General features: G+C 41.7%; 1 long non-coding RNA gene across 1 annotated transcript; it reads right to left on the reverse strand.

Annotated features, from left to right (window-relative positions):
- Positions 1 to 3,848: 3,848 nt before the first annotated feature.
- LOC109616033 lies at positions 3,849 to 6,481 on the reverse strand. Its single transcript, XR_002197067.3, has 3 exons — positions 5,038 to 6,481; positions 4,639 to 4,757; positions 3,849 to 4,134 (listed from the first exon to the last, which is right to left on the reverse strand). It is a non-coding gene; the product is annotated as an uncharacterized LOC109616033 (long non-coding RNA).
- Positions 6,482 to 7,229: the final 748 nt, after the last annotated feature.

The following is a 7,229-nucleotide window of genomic DNA, read 5'->3' on the forward strand; positions in this document are numbered from 1 at the left end:
ATGCTGCCATTGCATTGCCTCTGTAACTCCAGCCTTCTCGTGTCCAAGAGCATGTGCAATAATTAAGTGCTTCAGATATGATCTATAGATAGCCATAAATCTTAGTGGCATCAGCCTCCATTTTCTCATTCTCTGGCCATAGGTTCACGTTGGTGTTTGCATGGTATTGTACAGCTTCTTTGTTACTCTATGTAGTGTACATTTCTTAGCTGAATGCATAATATACAGTGAGGAGGACAAGTATTTGATACACTGCGGATTTTGAAGGTTTTCCCACTTACAAAGCATGTAGAAGTCTATCATTTTCATCATAGGTACTTTTCAACTGTGAGTGACGGAATCTAAAACAAAAATCCCGAAAATCACATGGTATGATTTTTCAGTAATTCATTTGCATTTTATTGCATGACATAAGTATTTGATACATCAGAAAAGCAGAACTTAATATTTGGTACAGAAACCTTTGTTTGCAATTACAGAGATTGTACGTTTCCTGTAGTTCTTGACCAGGTTTGCAAACACTGCGGCAGGGATTTTGGCCCACTCCTCCATACAGACCTTATACAGATCCTTCAGGTTTCCGGGCTGTCGCTGGGCAATACGGACTTTCGGCTCCCTCCAAAGATTTTCTATTGGGTTCAGATCTGGAGACTGGCTAGGCCACTCCAGGACCTTGAGAAGCTTCTTACGGAGCCACTCCTTAGTTGCCCTGGCTGTGTGTTTTGGGTTGTTTTCATGCTGGAAGACCCAGCCACGACCCATCTTCAATGCTCTCGTGATACATGGCCCCATCCATCCTCCCCTCAATACGGTGCAGTCGTCCTGTCCCCTTTGCAGAAAAGCATCCCCAAAGAATGATGTTTCCACCTCCATGCTTCACGGTTGGGATGGTGTTCTTGGGGTTGTACTCATCCTTCTTCCTCCAAACAAGACAAGTGGAGTTTAGACCAAAAAGCTCTATTTATGTCTCATCAGACCACATGACTTTCTCCCATTCCTCCTCTGGATCATCCAGATGGTCATTGGCAAACTTCAGACGGGCCTGGACATGCGCTGGCTTGAGCAGGGGGACCTTGCGTGCGCTGCAGGATTTTAATCCATGATGGCGTAGTGTGTTACTAATGGTTTTCTTTGAGTCTGTGGTCCCAGCTCTCTTCAGGTCATTGACCAGGTCCTGCCGTGTAGTTCTGGGATGATCCCTCACCTTCCTCATGATCATTGATGCCCCATGAGGTGAGATCTTGCATGGAGCCCCAGACCGAGGGAGACTGACCGTCATCTTGAACTTCTTCCATTTTCTAATAATTGTGCCACCAGTTGTTGCCTTCTCACCAAGCTGCTTGCCTATTGTCCTGTAGCCCATCCCAGCCTTGTGCAGGTCTACAATTTAATCCCTGATGTCCTTACACAGCTCTCTGGTCTTGGCCATTGTGGAGGGGTTGGAGTCTGTTTGATTGAGTATGTGGACAACTTTTATACAGGTAACGAGTTGAAACAGGTGCAGTTAATACAGGTAATGAGTGGAGAACAGGAGGGCTTCTTAAAGAAAAACTCACAGGTCTGTGAGAGCCGGAATTCTTACTGGTTGGTAGGTGATCAAATACTTATGTCATGCAATAAAATGCAAATTAATTACAAACCCGAATCCTAAAAAAGTTGGGACACTGTACAAATTGTGAGTAAAAAAGGAATGGAATAATTTATAAATCTCATAAACTTATATTTAATTCACAATAGATTATAGATAACATATCGAATGTTGAAAGTGAGACTTTTTGTAATGTCATGCCATATATTGGCTCATTTTGGATTTCATGAGAGCTACACATTCCAAAAAGGTTGGGACAGGTAGCAATAAGAGGCCGGAAAAGTTAAATGTACAGACAAGGAACAGCTGGAGGACCAATTTGCTACTTATTATGTCAATTGGCAACATGATTGGGTATAAAAAGAGCTTTTCAGAGTGGCAGTGTCTCTCAGAAGTCAAGATGGGCAGAGGATCACCAATTCCCCCAATGCTGCGGCGAAAAATAGTGGAGCAATATCAGAAAGGAGTTTCTCAAAGAAAAATTTCAAAGAGTTTGAAGTAATCATCATCTACAGTGCATAATATCATCCAAAGATTCAGAGAATCTGGAACAATCTCTGTGCGTAAGGGTCAAGGCCGGAAAACCATACTGGATGCCTGTGATCTTCGGGCCCTCAGACGGCACTGCATCACATACAGGAATGATACTGTAATGGAAATCACAACATGGGTTCCGGAATACTTCCAGAAAACATTGTCGGTGAACACAATCCACCGTGCCATTCGCCGTTGCCGGCTACAACTCTATAGGTCAAAAAAGAAGCCGTATCTAAACAGGATCCAGAAGCGCAGGCGTTTTCTCTGGGCCAAGGATCATTTTAAATGGACTGTGGCAAAGTGGAAAAGTGTTATGTGGTCAGACGAATCAACATTTTTAAGTTAATTTTGAAATACTGGGATGCCATGTCATCCGGACTAAAGATGACAAGGACAACCCAAGTTGTTATCAGCACTCAGTTCAGAAGCCTGCATCTCTGATGGTATGGGGTTGCATGAGTGTGTGTGGCATGGGCAGCCTACACATCTGGAAAGGCACCATCAATGCTGACAGTTATATCAGTTCTAGAACAAGTTCTAGAACAACATATGCTCCCATCCAGACGTTGTCTCTTTCAGAGAAGACCTTGCATTTTCCAACATGACAATGCCAGACCACATACTGCATCAATTACAATGTCATGTCTGCATAGAAGAAGGATCCAGGTACTGAAATGGCCAGCCTGCAGTCCAGATCTTTCACCCATAGAAAACATTTGGCGCATCATAAAGAGGAAGGTGCGACAAAGAAGACCTAAGACATTTGAGCAACTAGAAGCCTGTATTAGACAAGAATGGGACAACATTCCTATTCATAAACTTGAGCAACTTGTCTCTTCAGTCCCCGGACGTTTGCAGTCTGTTATAAAAAGAAGAGGGGATGCCACACAGTGGTAAACATGGCCTTGTCTCAACTTTTTTGAGATGTGTTGATGCCATGAAATTTAAAATCCACTTATTTTTCCCTTAAAGTTAAACATTTTCGCTGTTTAAACATTTGATATGTCATCTATGTTGTATTCTGAATAAAATATTGAAATTTGAAACTTCCACATCATTGCACTCTGTTTTTATTCACAATTGTACAGTGTCCCAACTTTTTCTGAATCGGGTTTGTATTTAAAAATCATACAATGTGAGTTTCTGGATTTTTGTTTTAGATTCCATCTCTCACAGTCGAAGTGTACCTATGATATTACAGACCTCTACATGCTTTGTAAGTAGGAAAACCTGCAAAATCGGCAGTGTATCAAATACTTGTTCTCACCACTGTATGTAATCTCATTGGTCTTTTCTGACATATCTTTGTGATTGTATTGTATCCCTTTTAGAATTACAAACACATACAGACAAGAGAATAAAGAACCTATACAGGAATAATCTGTGAATGTGTGTGCTTGTGGGATGTGTTGTGGTGACAAAGTCCTATTTATGGGCCTCCACATTATATTGTAACCAGACAGTGCTTTGGTGGGCATACCTAAGTTACCAGGTCTTCAGCCTAAGTCATAAGTGGATGAGGCCCTTCACAGCTAACCACTTAGATGACTCAGCTAGCCTTTTTCACAACTATCCAGGCACATTTGTTTGGTTTGATAATTGTTTCATGGCATTAAAGATGTTTTATATTTTGCCATTCCACTTCAATCAACCTTTCGTCCTTTTAGCAAAACTGTTCTTTATTCAATTGTGTTTTACAACTGTTATGGATACAAATAAATTAGTCACATTCTTATACTGTGGATATATCTATTAAAATAAATAAACATCTGTTTATGACATTAGCCAAGTGTTGGCGGATTTCCCCGGTGGTTTCGGTTGTCACAGAGTTTTGGCTGCTGTGCCAGCCAGGATGGAGAGGAAAGTGGAGGAATGTTTACTGGGCATGAGTTCCCACTGGGAGGCTCAGCACAGATGGACCGTCAGGCACACTGAACGGCACTCAATGTTAGATGCACTTTTCAAGGTAGTCCTCAGGGAATCTGAAGCCTTTGGCAGACACTTTTTTCCTGTAAATTAGGACAAAAATAATAATATAAACTGCAGCAAGCTATAAACGTGAACCCAATGTCAATTTATGGTAAACGTTTACAATAACCCCTGCTTGCGTCGGGTGTATACAGTAGTTGTCAACAATGTTCAACCATCAATGGATCACAGTTACAGTTTTCTTCTGAACAATACAGTCAATTTTCCAAACAGGACGGATACTGAACTCAATGGCATTTTTCAAAGCAAAAATGTATTTGCAAAATGAAATTAAGGGTTGAAATTAAGAGGCCACTGCAAATTGAACGCTGTCTGTCTTGTATTTAATGTTTTGACGGTTGGCATTTTGCAATGGAAATGTGCCATTTTGGCCAAGAGCATTTTTAGTTTGGACCTGCATGTGTTTGAAAACGTGAATTCTGTTTCAACAGAAGTGCTCAAGCAATCGAGAAAAACTACAGCAGTATCTCACAAGTGAGTAATCTTTGCAGACTCTTAGTCAAAAAAAAAACTCAGACATTTACCTCTGGCCACAGACTTTCGGCTCCATCACGCAGGGAACTTTCCCTGGCCTGGCAGTGTGTCAATTAACCCCTCCATCCATGGCAAGCCCCAGCACCTACAGTACATCCACACAAGCAGCCTGACACCCCAATGCCACATTAGCAGCACGCATCTAACATTTGTTATACATGAAAGACACTTTCAATATAATGCAATATCTTGTAAATATGTCAGGGATGTTTTAAGTACACTAACAATGTATTTTCAACTGTGTTTCATAAGTGTCCTTCTGTATAAAATAAGCATGCCCAAATGAGTTAACTGAAGTATACATATTGTTGTTTACATAGTACTTAAGTGTTATTTTAAAAGTCTTTAGTGTACTAATGTACAACATAAGTGGTTCCAGAATGACATACGTTGTAATGACTACTCAGAAGAGGAGGTAAGAGATCAAGTGCAGAGCGCAGCAGGCTGATGTCGTGGTCAGCAGGCTGATGTCGTGGTCAGCAGGCTGATGTCGTGGTCAGCAGGCTTTATTGGCAAACAATCCAGATGAGCAGGCTGATGTCGTGGTCAGCAGGCTGATGTCGTGGTCAGCGGGCTTTATTGGCAAACAATCCAGATGAGCAGGCTGATGTCGTGGTCAGCAGGCAGACACGGATATACAGGATGAACAGGCTAAGGCACAGGTCGGGTTAAGGCTATAAACTGGTCAGTACACAAGGCTAATAATTGAGAAGAGAAGATCTGAGCCAGCTTAGTAATGTTGACAAAAACAAACAATATCTTACAAAGGAGCACTGAACAGAACTAAATAGTGGAGCCAATGAGAAACAAATGAGTGAACTGGTGACTAGAATTCAGGTGATTGTGATCTGAGAAGTGAGGTACGTTCAGGGGATTTGGAGAGTGAGGTGCGTTCAGGTGATTGGGAGAGTGAGGTGTATTTATGGGTTTGGGAGAGTGAGGTGCGTTCAGGTGATTGGGAGAGTGAGGTGTAGTTATGGGATTGGGAGAGTGAGGTGCGTTCAGGTGATTGGGAGAGTGAGGTGTATTTATGGGATTGGGAGAGTGAGGTGCGTTCAGGTGATTGGTAGGGTGAGGTGTATTTATGGGTTTGGGAGAGTGAGGTGCGTTCAGGTGATTGGGAGAGTGAGGTGTATTTATGGGATTGGGAGAGTGAGGTGCGTTCAGGTGATTGGGAGAGTGAGGTGTATTTATGGGATTGGGAGAGTGAGGTGCGTTCAGGTGATTGGTAGGGTGAGGTGTATTTATAGGATTGGGAGAGTGAAGTGCGTTTAGGTGAATAGGAGAATGAGGTGCATCCATGGGATTGAGAACGTGAGGTGTGTTCATGGGATTAGGAGTTAGGTTGAGGACTGGAGCTGGAGGCAGACCTTACACACGTTAGCAGAATTATGTAAATAAACATTTTAGTATTTAAAAAAAAAAAACTTGGGTACCTTTTAAAAAAAATGTTTCCACACTATTTAGAAAAACTGTAACAAAAATCTGGCCTCCCACAATTGCAGTTTATTTTCCCATGACTTCAAAGCATTGCTCTATATAGCTCCCCTGTTTCTTGTCTTTGCTCTGCTACACTGATTCCCACTCTGTGGCGGTGGAGCCGCTTTCTCTCTCAGGTTTTCGCTTGGCTTAATGTGGGCTCCCGTCTCTCCATCCACCATAGCTGTGTTACCCTGCTCTGCTGTCTCTGCAGGATCAAGATCGCTTGATTGACCATGAAAACATGGAAGTTGGGCTCTGGAGCCAATTAGACCTCTTTCACATCCTTCAAGGAGAGCTGTGTAGTGAAGTCTAACAGCATAGGAGGAGGACGAGAGACTTAATGTGTGTGTGTGTGTGTGTGTGTGTGTGTTTGCGCATGTTTTTTCTGCCTCTCTCGCACACAGTAATTTCCCATTAAATATTTTCCTTTTTTTTTTAAATGTATTTTAACATGTTAATGAAAGGACAAGGTTGCAAAAGACAAATGGATAGTTTTGCCTACACTGTGTCCTGTAATCAATGTCACCCAACACTAAGTCAGTGTTCATTTTAGCCATTTACAAGGATCTGGCTGCACACACAGGCCCACATTGTTTATGTACACACACCACACACACACTGTCTATTTACATACACACACCACACACACACTGTCTATTTACATACACACACCATACACACATCACACACAATGTCTATGTAAGTACACTTATCACACACACCATGTCTATTTACACAAACACAGTCTATGTACGTACACTTATCACACACAGACACACGTTGTTTATGTACATACACACACTGTCTATTTACATACACAAACGTCACACACACTGTCTATATACGTACACACATCACACACACACTGTCTATGTACATAAACACATCACACACATACTGTCTATGTACATAAACACATCACACACATACTGTCTATGTAAATAAACAAATCACACACACACTGTCTATATACATAAACACATCACACACACAAATTGTCTATATACATAAACACATCACACACACAAACTGTCTATATACATAAACACATCACACACACACACACACACACACACACACACTGTCTATATACATAAAC

This window comes from Esox lucius, chromosome 8 (genome assembly GCF_011004845.1).
Source record: "Esox lucius isolate fEsoLuc1 chromosome 8, fEsoLuc1.pri, whole genome shotgun sequence".
NCBI classification, from domain to species: Eukaryota; Metazoa; Chordata; class Actinopteri; order Esociformes; family Esocidae; genus Esox; species Esox lucius.